This window comes from Alligator mississippiensis, chromosome 7 (genome assembly GCF_030867095.1).
Source record: "Alligator mississippiensis isolate rAllMis1 chromosome 7, rAllMis1, whole genome shotgun sequence".
Lineage (NCBI taxonomy): Eukaryota > Metazoa > Chordata > Crocodylia > Alligatoridae > Alligator > Alligator mississippiensis.
The window spans coordinates 40,707,775-40,722,947 of NC_081830.1; the positions used below are offsets into that span (position 1 = coordinate 40,707,775).

Consider the following 15,173-nt stretch of genomic DNA (forward strand, 5'->3'; position numbering starts at 1 on the left):
CACAACAGGGTCAAAACTGCAGACATGCTACCCCTGTAGAGGCCACAAAGCCTGCTAAGTTTCAAGGAGATAAGTACAGGGGTTTGGAGAACACTGCACCTCAAGCTGCAGACAAGCAAAACTCATGACATGGGTGACCCTGTGTGTGTTAAGGTGCAGTGGGGTGAAAGCTGCAGGGATGGTGGCCCCTGCTGCGGCCACAAAGCCTGCCAACTGTTGAGAAGATCGGTGCAGGGCTTCTGGGTTCTGGGGCCCTGCACCTCTAGCTGCTGACAGGCACAACTCATGACATGGGTGCTTGTGCAACTGACTGTCTCTGTCTTGGGACAGTTGATAGTCTGTATTGATTAGTCTGTCAGTGGTTTTGTAGGTGTTAATCCATGGTCATTAAGTCATTATGTAGTAGTTAGGTAGTGTGTATTAGGCTGGTCCCTGAGTGAATCATGATTAATTGGTAACTGGTAACACAGTAGCTTAGCAGCCAGGGCTGCAGTAGTCCCACCCCCACCCCCTCTCCCAGTGCCCCAAGACAGACACAGTTGCACAAGCACCCATGTCACGAGTTTTGCTTGTCCGCAGCTTGAGGTGCAGTTTCCCCCAAACCCATGTACTTATCTCCTTCAAACTTGGCAGGCTTCATGGCCTGAGCAGGGGCCATCACCCCTGCAGTTTTCAGCCCGCTCCGCCTTGACACTGTCATCTATTTCACGAGTTTTGCCTGTCAGCAGCTTGAGGTGCAGTTCCCCCCAAACCTCTGCACCTATTACCTTGAAACTTGGCAGGCTTTGTGGCCTCACCAGGGGCTACCACCCCTGCTCTTTTGACCCCACTGTGGCTTAACATACATGTGACATGTACTTTGCTTTCAAGAATTTGGGGTGCAGTTCCCCCCAAGCCCCTGTACTTATCTTCTTGAAACTTGGCAGGCTTCGTGGCCTCATCAGGGGCCAGAAAGCCTGCAGTTTTGACTCCACTGTGTCTTAACACATACTTGTGACACAAGTTTTGCTTTCAGGATTTTGGGGTGCATTTTCTCCAAACCCCCTATATCTATCTTTTTGAAACTTGGCACACATCATGCCCTCGGAAGGGGCTACTGTTCCTGCAGGTTTCATCCAAATCTGGCCAGAAATGACAAAGTTATAGCCTGTTTTGATCTTCCCCATTATATCCTATGGACGAAACGTCAAAACAAGGTTGAAATGGCAAAACGTTTTGACGGAACGAAATGGAACAGCTGTTTTGATGCAAAACAAAAATGGAAACGAAACACCGTTCTGTCAAAACACTGGTCAAAACAAAATGCTTCCGTTTTGCAAAGCCATAGTGCACATAGCTAGGAGAAAACTTAGGCCCAGGGTGGTTTAAATATTGAAGTAGGAATTCTGCTGCTTAGCACTCATGAAGTCAGTTATACCCAGGCAAAATGAGTGCCTAATGCTACCCCATCAGCATGGAAGTGACTGACCAAGGTGTAGGGCAATGGAAAGTGAGGCGCATGTGCTGAGAATGGGGGCCCAGATGTACAGCAGATTTTCACTTATCACCTAGTACACCTACTGTAGCATTATCAAGGATTGTGCAGCCCAGGGGGCAATGGTCTGATTCTGCTGGTTTTCAGCTTGTGAAGTCATCTGTCCCTCTATGCCTAATGAATTTCACTGCCCTGTATAGTTGGCAGAGCAGCTTAAAAGCCCTGGGAAGCAAACGGTCTACAGCAACTAAATGTAATAGCAAGGAATCATCATCTTTCTCCCCCCCTACTGACACAGCCTCAGCTGGGTGAGCAACCAGAGTCCTAAGCTTAGGCTGCAGGTGAAAGAAATCACAGGAGCAATTACAATACACTTCAGATTCTGGAGGTTGGGCACAATCAGTTTCACCTGAAATAGAAGTGGTTTTGAGGGTCTCAGCAAGGAGTACTGGAACTGAAAAGAAACTCACAAGAAGATTCTCCTCAGTGCCTAAGCTGGTGAAAGACCCCAAGGTTAAAAGATTAGTTCACAGAGGAGCTTTCTGTAGGAGACTTTGCTGTAAAGTTCATGGATCTTTCAGAGGATGCAGAGAAGTATGAGGATAGGGGTTTGCACAAGTGCCTGGTATACAGGCCTAAGGTGGATACAAAGAACTTGTGCTTTGTTGCTGAGAGAAAGAACAGAGGCAGATCCCTTGCTATTAACTCCAAAAACTTTTCTACTTTGCTGAGGCAGGAAATGTCTCCTTTCAAGGTCACTCCTTCAATCAGTACACTGTCTTTACTGTTTGCAGGAGCTATAACTTAAGGACTTCCTGGGGATGTGCTACATACATGGGATGAGTCGGCACAGTAAGTTTGTTAGGTACTTACTTGCGATCCTGTATCAGCTCCTTCCTGAGAGAGACATTATCTATCCTTTTAATATCAAAGAGCTCCAGTGCTAGAGAAATACTTACTAGTTTCCACCTAGAAGATCCCTTGGTCAGGGTTGCAAACTACAGGTGAAATACCAGCTTAGTCGATACTGAGACAAACTCTGGATAATTAAGCATTGAGTTCCAAAACAAGGAAGAATGTGAAGACTGGAACAAGGAATGAGTTGCCCATCATAATGGCAATCCAGAGGTTTTCCTAAGGTGAGTGTAGAAACAGAAAAAAAATGCAGCTGTTGTCAGGAACTGCTGTACTTGGTTTGTTTATCCTGATGTTTTCCTGCACTACAAATTCAGAATAAGGTCAAGGAAAAAGTGTAGATGAAATTAACTGTCCATGGAGAAAACCTTCTAAATTCTTAAGAACCAGGAGTTAATTTTCTATGCAGGAGCAGAAAACTTCATATCCATCACAAAGCTTGTGTCTTTCAAATGTTTGGTTTTATATCTCTGGAAGTTCCTCATGCAATATGCAGTCCTTTTTAATTGGGGTTTGTTCTTGCCTCTAATAGAATCTTGTGGCAGTGAGTTCTCCAGGCATTATCCAAAGTTCTTTTAAACTTTTGCATTTTACTGAATGGATACGTAACCAAATCTGAATCTTTCTGTATGTGAATCCAGCATGAGAACAATGTAAAATTATGTGCTGTAGATATGCTCTATGTTTAGCTTTTTGTTAAAATCTTTAGTGTAGGAATTTCTCTGTGCTCTAAAGGGGAGTTAATGAACACGGGTATTAACCTTCATTCTGCCTGAAATATATAAAAGAACCTGGTTGCTAGTCACAAATTGAATTCATGTAATGAAATATGTTCAGAACTAAATATCTTTTTTTATATGCAATTAAGTGCATTAGCTGTTATAAAGGACAAGTTTGGGACCTGGTCCAAAAAAAAAAAAGCATTTTTGTTTGGACGTGTAGACTTCAAATATCCTGGAATTTTCTGTGAAAAATAATCCTTCCACAAAACTGACTTTCTTGATGACTACTATTATTATAATTTTTGGTATTTCAGTGAAAACAAGTTTCATTTTTACACAATAGTTTTTGATAGACACTTTACTTATCTTGAATACTTGGAAGTGGAAATTTTAAAACATAATATTTAGGACCTATGGTCTTAAGTTTAAAGACCCAATTAAGGTACACTAATTGCTGAATGGAATTTTAAAACATTGCCATGGAATGTAAATAGCTGGAATGATCTCAACAGATTGCTTAGTCATATGAAAAAGATTATACTCCAACATTAAAAGCTACATTTTTTTTTTCTTTACTTTTCCTAGCTCTTTATTTTAAAGAACTCCCTTTCTTCTAGCTCCTACAATGAGTGTTTTAATTATGAACATTAAGAGTGTTTTTTGCTTATTTTTAGTTCCCTAATAACTTGTCCTGATTTGTTAACTAAATTAGTTGCTCCCTGTCCAGATGAATTGTCTGGCTTTCAAAAATGCTCTGTTTTTTTCCCCTCTGCTGTGAGAAGTACGCCTATATAGCTGGAACAAATGTTCTTAGTCACTAAATTATAAATTGCAGCTGTCAAGAATAAAGCATTCAGTCCCAGCACTCAAGGAATAGATTTTTAAGAAGTCTTCTCATTTATCAGTTTAGCTATTGATTATCTGCGTAAGGCCATTGAATCAGAGCAGTAATGAATGGAATACTTGATCTCTCATGTGCCAGACTAAGTGTGTTCATAAGTTTACATCCAGGAACTTGATAATACTTAAAGATGCCCTAAAGCATTAAGGAACTAATGCTATATATAACTACTTATGCATTGGTTTTCTGACTACCAATAACAGGTTTGCTTAATGGGAGAAGAAGATCGATTAACCTGCCATCAGGTGCTTATCTGTCAAGCTTCTAGCATTTCAAGTTGGTGTAATTTCTCAAAAGGTGCTGACCATCTACATTTCCCATTGACTTGAGTGCACCTTACGTGGGGAGGAGGAAGGCTGGAAAATCACACCATGAGTTTCCAGATCTTAACAATTTTAAGTAAAGGAGCTCCTTTCCTTGGTAATGCTGTTACTGGAAACAGGTGAGGAGGAAAAGATCTGAGGCTTTTCAAATTTGCCTAGGTTCTAAAAATTATATAACCTCCAATCAGTCTCTTATGTTTATCCTGGGATTATACTCTGATGGTACCAGTTTAGAACTGACTCAGCATTTTCATATTGTAAATGTGCCATCTGGCAGCAGATTATAGGCTGCTTGTTTGTTTGCTTGTTTTTAATAGGTTAGTGGTCTTACGCTAAACTTGATTTGAGAGGACTGCAAACCTCAGCCCCTTCATGCCTTGTACCCTTCTGGATGATTTTAGTGTAAGCTATCTTTGCCTGGAAAAGGTTACAGTTGATGCAGAGTATTGGCTTATGGTGTTATGTTGCGTCCTACCTGTCCTTTATTTGAAAATCTTCAACTTCTGGTGCCGTCAATTTGGCATCTCCTATTATTCTTTGCTGTTTTAAAGGAAACTGCTAAGGTAAACAAATATTCTACAGTAACTTTTGAACTGAGATGCAGCCTGGAAAAAATACCAAAAGACAGGGGGGAAAAAACCATACACGAAAACTAACCTATAGGAATAATCATTGGCCTTCTGTTCCATGGTAGGTTATTTTCTCTCTTTAAATGTGCTGGTTTGAAAAATCAATGTGATTTTTTTTTTTTTTTTTTTTTTTTTTTTTTCAATATGATGCCTCTTTATGCACACACTCTGTTTTCTGTTGAAGAGAACTTCTGTTTGGTCCACAAGTGATTCACTCAGCAATTCTTCCAGAAATGTATCTTATGCATTCCTGTTATTACTTTATATAACAGGATTGCAATTGTATACTTTATATAAATTGCTATGTTTTTTCAGTTACGTGATTTGTGTAAGGCCAAATTCTAGGACAGATAAAACATTAATACATATGTTAAGGTGAAACATTGGAATTTTTCACCCTCTGAGCAAGATGATGTCTCAAGTATATTTGCCTGGATTGAACATTTTGGGGGTAAAGACTATCTTATTTTACTTTGGAGGATGATGGTCTCCCGGCTTGAAAAAGTCTAGAAAGTCATAACTTATTGGCCTCATTACTGGTATATGGTAGCTGCTTTTTCCTATTCTACCCATACAAGACAAGCATAAAAATATGCCAGTCGGAACAAGGACTAGATAGCCATATCTGTGCTGAGCAGTAATAGCTGTTTAGAGGAGGAAGCATTTATTTATTCAACCTGTTTAATAGCTGCACATTTTCATTAAACAAATCAGTTTTCTCTACCTGCAGAACATCTTTCAGTTATCTTCACCTTCTGTTCAAATGCATTCACTGTCTCTTCTTCTACACACTCCTGACACACATGTTAAACTCTAAGTGTTTGCCATTCATTTAAGCAGTTGCATTGTATTGCTTCTCTGCCTTGATTGGATGAACCTGCAAAGTTGCTGTCTGCACAGATTACTACTTCACTTGGAAATTCACTCTGAAAACATTCCTGCCCGTAAACTAGGTAGTTCAACGTACAGGGACCAAATGAGCAAAGTGAATTCATTTAGGAACTCACTGGAATACTTGTACAGAAAGATATCTTGTATATTGTGCTGTAGCTCTGCTATTCATCTCAAATGGCAAATACCATTTGTTTTTCTCCAGCCTGTGATTCAGGTCCTGTGAACTTAGTGGCAGATGCAACTTGTCAGTTTTCTGAAGTGTAACAAGTCACAAAACTTGCTAATCAAAGCCTAAACTCTCATCCAAGTACACTGGATTTATGCACACACATCTAACTGGAATTGGCATTTGGCCCTACAGTTTGTTTTTGTTTTTTTTTTTTTTTTTTATCTTCCATTTTTTGTCTTGGTATTCATCTTGCAGGACATTCATTATGGGGGTTAAAACACTGATGCTTATTCCTGTGTTAAAATTCTATTAATTTAAAGCCTCTCTATGTCTATTTGTACTTTGAAATCACCATTGCATAGCCTGAGGATTGTGTCTTACCTGAAATTGTCTAATATGACATTAACATATGTACGCTTTAGAGCTTGGGACAGAAGTTGCACATTAACCAGTTTAAATGATCAGAAACTGGTTTAAACTTGTAACAGAACAGATGTTTTGTGCACGTAAACCAGTTTTAAAATGGCCAGAACCAGTTTGAGAGATACCTGGACTGGGCTGTGCTCTCTGCTCCGCTCCAGCGGAGCAGGCCTGGCCCTGCCCCTGCTCCTCTGCTCCCTAGCTGGAGCAGGGACAAGTAGGGGTGGGGGCCTGGCCAGATGCTGGCCCCAGAAGGGAGCAGGGAAGAGACTTATTTCTATCCCCTCTCCCCACCTGCATGGACCAACCAGACATTTCTCTGCTTGCTGCTCCAGCAGTAGTAACCTGGAGTGAACCGGCCAGGAAGGGGAGAATACCAGCACAGAGTCCAGCCGGTGTCTGCCTGGTGCTCCCCGCTCATTTCTGCAGTGGTGGGAGCAGGGGCACAGCCAGATGCTGGCTGATATGACCTCCTGAGGCAGAGGGGGCAGGGAGGGGGATTATCCCAGCTGCAGTACCTCAGGGCAGAGCAGGGAGTCTGCTAGCCACAACTGCCACAGCTGATTTGCTCCTAGCATGGGGCGAGTGGTGGGATAAGCCCCCTCCTGCCACCTCTGCCAGATTCCAAAGAAAGGGGGATATACCTCCTTCCCTGCCCTCTCTGTCTTGGGGTCACACCCCCATGTGTCCCCTGTATCAGTGAGGGGGGAGTGCCAGGTGGACCGCAGCCTAGGTCTGTGTTGGTGGGGCAGGGAGGGGGGAATTAAACCCCCTCCCTGGCCAGTTAACTCCAGGCTACTGCCAGGGCTGGCCATGCCCCCCAGCACAACATCCCTGCAGCCAAGAGTGGCTATTGCACCCCCCAGCTTCTGACCTAAGCAATTGCAGTCATGTGCCTGCATTTCTGGAGTTAACAGTGAATGTCTGCTCATTTGCAAATCGGTTCACCCTAGGCAGGTTAGACTAACCTGCAAAGATTGAATCAATTCAGGCTCCAGCTTTTTGAATGTCTGTCCCTAGCCTGGGTGTTCAGGAGTTTGAGTCATATACATTTCTACTTCCCTTCCTGTGCAAAGTTAGTTTTCCAGATGACCTGAAAAGAATGCCTTTTAGTAAACAACCTACAGAATAAAGTACTAGATTGGGGGTGCTCCTTGTAAGCACCGAGGCATACTCTACAGGCTCTGAAATGAGAGAGAATAAACATCAAATGCATTTCCTTGTGACATATTTGAGTTTAGCAAACCTGAATATGAGATGAACCTGCCATTTCAAACGCAAAACAGATGTCATTTGGGTAGTTGTAGTGCAAGCTGTCAAACATTACTCTACTTGCCTTGTCTTCTTTTAATTCCCATGGATGTGATGTGAAAAGAACACTATTAGCGATATTACCAGTTTAGGCTACAATCTTTGTTCTTTCTGGTGAGATGCTTGGCAAGGGTGAAATTAGTACGAGGAGTTTTGTCAACTCTTGCCTTCAATTTTGGCTACTTTGCAACTGTATGAAAAGACTTCAACCTTGATTCAGGAATGTACTTTAAGCCTGTGCGTAATTTCAGTAGAGAGTATTCATTTTCTTAACAATCTGGCTTCATTTCTTGTTACTCACTTTTTTTTCTCACCCCAAACCACCCAGGTATCTACTTTTGCAACTTAAGAATTCATCCTTCCTAAAGATGATTTATGCAAGCAGCATTCTTTTTCCTTAAAATTTATATTGATTTCCACCTCCCTCCACAGCCTCCAAAGCATGAATAGTAGCAGGACAGATACAAATCTTGAACTTTTAAGTTATGACTTAAAATACTCAAGCGCAAATAGCATTTTTTCTTGTGGTATCTCTTATTTGGCAGGGGCATAAGAACATATGAGTGCTTGGCTGACTCATGATTTGTCTTCAGATTTGGTTTTGGATTTCAGAGGCTGCAACCACTGTATTAAATTTGGTTTGAAGTAAATGTTCTATAGAATGCATTTTGGTCAACAATAGTACTATGAAGGAACCACCCGGGCACAATTTGGCTCCAAATAACAGTATTTACTAACTACAAATGAGGTAGGCCAGCTCTCGTGTAATGTTACTCTACTTAATGTTTCCTAGTAGCTCCTGAAAAAATGGTAACAACCACTAGAGGGAGTGCCATCTATTAAATGAGAAACCACCCTATTCCTGTATACACAAACATTTGTCATCTCGACTTTTTTGTTTCATATTTTAACATATTAAAATATTTTGGGTTGTTTCCCATATTTTCTTTTGAAGCCAATTATTTTAAATTAGTGCATGAAACATTTTTGGGGAGTAAATTATTCCTTTTTCCCTTTTGAACTACAAGGAAAATAATAATTAAAGTAGTTCTGGAATGAACAAACACCCATTACCTGCAGGTACCACAAAATTATTTGCATAGATTTTTGTAGGTCAGTCAAGCTGCAAATTACCTGGAAACCCCCTTAGGTAGATCTTCAGTTAATTATCTGAAATGGCTGCCTGGTTTTGAACAGTGTATATTTGCACCGTCAATTGAAGAACCCATACTATAGCACGGAGTGGTAAAATAAAGCACAAGATGAAAGGAGCTTAATAGGAAAAAAATGTTTCTCTCCTAGTTCTTACTGCTATGATCCCATCTTGAATTTGAAGTATATTAAGGTTTGGAAGGAATGAGTTATGAGGAAAAATTAAAATAACTAAGTACATGTAGCTTGGCTAAATGAAAGGACATGTGTGTTTAGGTTGGGCAATAGTTGATAGTCTGCCTACAAAAATGAGACGGTCAGGAAAAAGGCTTGGTCATCTGATAGGATATAACTAGGAACCATGGGCTGATTTAAACAAAGGAAAATTTGGCTAAATGTCAGGAAAAATACTCCATGTGTAGGTTCTGTACAAACATTAAATATTCCATGAGACTGTGGTGTGATCTTTTGAGAACTCGTGGAAGACCCATTGCATGAGTCACTGAGCAGTCAAATCACTTTAGATATAATGGAAATAAACTAGATATGACCTAGTAAGGTTTTCCCCATCCTGTCATTGTCTCTGCTTTAAGAGGCATGCCACACATTCTGCAGCTGAATTAACACCTGGGAATACTGTTTCTGGTACAAAGAACTTGTATTTGCTAAAAGATAGTTTGGGGGGGGGGTTATTTTTTTTGTTTGTTTTAGTGTTTTTTGTGGGGGGGTTTGGTGAATGAATTCCTATAGTTGTGCGCACACACAGTCATATTATTCATTCTTGCATCTTTCTTCTTTGGCATATATTTTCCAAGGATAAGTTTTACTGGCAGATGTGTAATTTGGGAAGTTTATCAGAATCATCTAGCAAGTTTATTTCTCAAGATGTTCCCAGTGTACTCAAGAAACACCATTTTGTAACCACTGTGGAAAATCTGAGTTCTGTAGGTTGAATCCGTCTGCCTATTCCAGAGGGGAACAACAAATCAATTGAAAAATATGTAGGGTTTCTTCCAGTGCAGATCTTTATCTGCTCAGATATCAAGAAATGAAACCATTTCTATGCTACCCTTTAACAGACTCTGTAATAGTGACTAGAGACATATGAACATCATAGTGTGTGTGTGTGTGTGTGTGTGTGTGTGTTTTAATTTGCAAAGTTTATAGAAACCAGAGCTAAATCAACTGCTCAGAATGGAGCAAATAGATGGAATTAGACCTACAGGGATGAGGTTTGCAATAAATCACTTTCCTTTAGTCGGCCTTTTTAGAAATTCTCTTCATTGGTAAGAATTTGGATTATTCAAACTTGGCTCCCAAAACCAATATGAAGGAGGACTACTATACAATACAGGCAGCCCCTGTGTAGTGCTCATAACGCTTGTTTCACTTAATGTTCAGTTTTCCAGGAACCAAATTAAGTGAAACCAAAACTATTTGACAATCCAAGATAGTGACTGCAAATGTTTTTAATGACTCAAAATGGTGACCATGAGCATTATAACAAAACTTGCTGAGCACCAAGTGATTTTCAGGTATCAGTTAAAATAAGGATTATTGCAAAATAGCGTGAAGCAAAATAGCATTAAGCAGGGGTTGCTTGTATTAATATGTGATGTAATATCAATTTATGAACATTAAGCTGAAAATGGATGTGATTGCATCACTCGGTAATTCTAGTGTTAACTGGTAATAACTTCATTTCAAAGCAGTTGGATGCAATAGCAGCTGAAAATTGGAGCAAGGCAGTGGTAAGCAAAGCCCATGCTTCACTCCACACAGTTAGCTTGCTAACCTGAGGGTTGAATATTAAGATTGCAGCCAGCCACAATCCCAATTTGCTTGTAGTCTTCTGAAAAACTACTGAGCTCATGTATTTATATCTGTTTGTTCAACAAATGAATCTGACTGTATGTTTGGCCACTTCTGGGAAATGTTATTCTCCCCTAATGTTGCTGTGGTCACTGAGGTTTTTCAGCAGAATACAAGGTTCAGTAGAAGCTGTGGTAAATGTCAGCATTAGAAAGGAAAGCCTTGTAGACTGTTGTCCATGGTGTTCTAGGCAACATGGAGGTGGAAAGGAATGCACATATTGATACCCTTATTTCTATTCCTTCTTTTGACTAGAAAATATGTCCCACAATTAACTGCTGGTAAACTGTTTCTAATATCCTAGTATTTAATACACCCATCTGTGTACCTTAGTGCAACTGGTGAGCAGGAGAGCTATGCCTGCCTGGGACTTGGAGGGGGAGAACCTGGGGTGCTGAAGTGGTTTGTGAGTAGATTAACTCTCCTGAAGAGTGAGAGGCTATTGTGCACAATAAATCTTGTCTGATTTATCTCTTCCACCCACTAAGTTTAAAAGAGTAGGTATGTGAGGCAGAACAGTCCATTTTTAAACAGTGGCAGCAAAATTTGTTAGCTGGAGAGAACCTCTGGCCAATAAGGTTAAAGTTTTTATGCTACTTTTGTAAGAAATCCTCTTAATAGAGAGAAATTTTGTGGTGTATATTCCAGTCTTCTAAAATATCAGGGGTGGGTGAAGGTGTGAAAACATGTCAAGGTAATGAATACCACCTTAACCAACAGTTTGAGATTTGGACTGACAGACCTCCTGGGCTAAAAGCATAGAGACGCTCCTGTGTGGGCTAAAAAGCTATGCTCTCAAACTCTCAATGTGACAAATGGTTGACATGCAAACTGTGTATTTTGGTGATTCATACAAAGATCACTTACATGTGAGTACTTTTCCACATGGACTCTGTTTTAAAGAGATCTTGCTGTTTTCATGTGCAACTATTCTGAACACTGCTAGAGCTTAAAAACTGCAGCTGCGAGAGGAAGACTTGGCATAGCTGTTTACTAGCTAAAGACTGCCAATGATGGCAACTTCAGGATTCTGTTTTCAGTTAGTCCCCTGGGTTTAAAAAAAAAAAAAAGTGTGGTGCAGGAAAAAAGACTGGTACTTGCCATCATGTTAAATATCTGGGTATGTGGTAACCTTGGAGAAGTTTTGCTCTAACTCATTTAAAATAAGAGGTGCATAATATTTGTCTTCTTTCAACCTCTTTTTGTCTGGAGGTCATAACCTCAATCAAAGATACTGATAGTGAATTGGATGGGGAATTTCAAGGGGAGGTACAGGTGAGATCTGAACTAATATCTTCTTTCCTACCCCAGGGAACTTTCTCATAAGTTTTAAGGACATCTGATAGCCTCTTGCTCATACTTCTTTGCTCCCAGCAGTGAATGATCATATCAGCTTTGTTAAATGCAGCTGATTTAGTTCAGTGCGTGTATTTTCTATTATGGCTAAAAATGTTATGGGATGCTCTAAAGAAAAAACTGTCATAAACTTATCTTTAGAAACTGGCAAGGGTAAACTAATGCTGAAGACAGAGGTATGCAAGTGTTATGCTATATTTGTAAGAAATCCTCCAACAACAGAGACAATACAGTGAAAAATAGTTAGAAGCAGAGACCTTTATTCTGTTGTTCTCTGAATCAGTTAATTTTTCATCAAACTGTGCGGGCTGACCCGGGGCGAGCCGGGGCCCATCTTTGCGCACGCAGGCTGTGGCCAGCAGCCTGGGCACGCGAAGCCGGAAAAGACCGCGGCGAGCTAGAATTGATTACGGACGCGTAGTGGTTGATTTAAAAGATTGTTTACTTACACCAAAAGATGGTAGTGGTGTAGGCTGGACAGCTTTCCAGGCACAGCTCCGCTTGAATCCCCGTTGGAGGATTACGACAAGTCAGCTCTTTTCCCCCAGAGTTGTCGAGGCTCCGTGGATTCAGTTCCCTCCGGAGTGGCTGAATCTCTGTGGGTTCGTACGGCACTAATCTTCCCCGGAGTTATTAAAGCTCCGCGGGCTTGGTTTGGTTCCCTCTACCACGGAGTTGTTAAGGCTCCGAGGATCCGGCTTGGGTTAATAGGATAGGGATACGTCTAGGATTGCGCTCGGCAACGGGGAGAGGCCAAAGGCTATTTAGACTTCTGCCTGCTTAAGAGAGGCGTGTTGGGTCCGTAAGGGTCCACATCGCTTAGAGATCTTCACACAGCGCAAAGTCTCCTCCTTCTCCTCCTGGCGAGTTTTCTCTCTCTCCAGGTTTCTTCTCTCTCCGGCTTGGGAGGAAAACACCCAAGCCTTTTGTACGGCTAGCAAGCCAATAGCTAGCTGCCACGTGTGCCTTTATTCAGAATTGGCCAATAATGTGGCGCGAACTCCCATACAAATGGCGGGAACTCCTTTGCAACGTGCATCTCTGAGCTGCAAAAGAAATGCACCATGCAAAGAAGCTGCAAATTTGGCGTGAAATTCCCCGTTGCACCAGAGTTCTCTCCCGCAGCAGAGAACTCCGCCGTGCAAGGAAGCTGTAATTTTAGCGGGAACATAATTTAGCGTTGCCGAAGTGCACGCAAACAAAAACTCACAACTTTGGGTTGTGACACAAACCGTGAAAAAGAAATAGAATGCTGATCAAAATGTATGTTCTATTTTTAGTTTTCATTATTGCAATGAGATTTAAACAAACTGGAGATCAAAGCTCTTCTTAAAGCTGAATTCTTAACATAGCTTTAACCCATAATGTAGCTACTACTGCACTACAGTTTATATTATTTCCCACAAACACCTGAAGCTGGAGTTAAGGGTGCAACTATGAATCAACCACCTAAAGGGTTAAAAAATCTTTTAACATTGGTCTTTGATGCTTATTTCTGCATGTGGTGTTGCATGTTCATTTTAGTCAGTTTTGATGGCAGTTAAGCTAATGAAGGCAGCTTTCAACACTCATTTAATACAAACTTAAACTCCCTGTAGAGTTACTTAAAGCTCATTCCTATAAGATGCTGAACAAGGACCTTAATAAAATGACTTAAAGCATGTATCGCACTGATTTTTAGCAAGGGTATTCCTAATGTGAAGTATTTTGCTGGACTGGGTGGCCGTCTGTGAGGTGCCAGAGGGGGGGGCCGCGGAGCCCGAGGGGACCCTCGGGGTGCGGCACGTGCCCATCCATGTCATGCCTCAGGTAGGCTGGCTACGGCTCCTGGGTAGAGGGCCATGCCCCTATTACAGAAGTAGACCCCCCCCCCCACCCATCTCCTCCATACCAATCTGACCATGGGGTAAAATTCCTTCTATGAGCCCAGATATGGTGATTAGAGGGTCTTGCACCTCTGTTCTAGCCAGGAACCTCTGGCTTTGGTCTCGGCAGGAGCAATGGCCGAGCCCAGTTAAAGTTTCCAGCTTTGGCTGTAGCCAGCCCTCAGTGCCTCTGAGGAAGGCTTAAAAATACCCTGACATGTAGCAGAAAGGGGGATGGGGCAACCAGCAAAGCCTAGAAACACGGGAAATACACATAGTAGAACATAGGCATAGCTGTGCCTAAATCATCCCCAGTCGGTGGCTGTCCTGTCTCATCTTGAACACCTCCAGTGATTGGAAGTCCACAACTTCCCTAGGCAGTCTGTTCCACTGCCTTGCTATTCTAACAGTGAAGTTGTTGTTTTTCCAGATATCCAATCTGAACTTATTTTGCAGCAACTTCCAGCAGTTGGTCCACATCCTCCTCTCTGTAGCAGGAGAAGACAAGTGCTTTCCCTCTTCTTTATGGCAGCCCTTCATGTATTTCAAAACTTTTATCATGTCCTCTCAAGTTCCTTTTCCACAAGCTGAGTACGCCTTGCTCCTTCAGCCTCTTCTTCTATGACTTGCTTTTCAAGCCCTTTATCATCTTTGGGTGCCTATACACATGCTCCAATCTGTTGAGATCCTTCTGAATTATACTTGCATCCTCAAACATGTTCACGATCCTTTTCAGCTTTGTGTCATCTGCAAACCTTGTTCAAGAAGCTTTCTATGCCAGCATCCAAATTGTTAATAAAAACATTTAACACCACTGGGCCCAGGACAGACCCCTGCGGGACTCCACTAAAAACCTCCTCCCATTCTGATGTGGACCCGTTCATAATTACCCTTTGCTTGCAGCTATTGAGCCCATTATCTGTTCACCTTTATAGTACTTTTATCTAGCCTACATTGCTCCAATTTGTTTGAGAAGATTGTGCAGGACTTTGGCAAAAGCACTGCCAAAGTCCAAATACACTATATCAACAGCATTGCCTTCATCCATGCAAGTGGTTACTTTATGAAAGAAGATCAAGTTTGTTTGATGTGATTTGTCTTTTCATAAATCCATGCTGGCTGCTTGCGATCAGCCTTTCCTCCTTAAGATGCTTGGAAATGGTCTTCCTT

At 41.5% G+C, this 15,173-nt stretch overlaps 1 long non-coding RNA gene across 4 annotated transcripts in view; it reads left to right on the plus strand.

The window, feature by feature from the left end:
- The first annotated feature begins 1,889 nt into the window (after positions 1-1,889).
- LOC102569955 (uncharacterized) overlaps positions 1,890-15,173 on the plus strand; it is a 257,947-nt gene continuing 244,663 nt past the window's right edge. For 3 of the 4 annotated variants that reach the window (XR_009463434.1, XR_009463436.1, XR_002089861.2), the window contains exon 1: positions 1,890-2,613. This is a non-coding gene — a long non-coding RNA (uncharacterized LOC102569955). Of the gene's footprint in view, positions 2,614-4,215; positions 4,455-15,173 lie in introns of all 4 variants that reach the window. The other variant, XR_009463435.1, reaches the window with a different exon arrangement.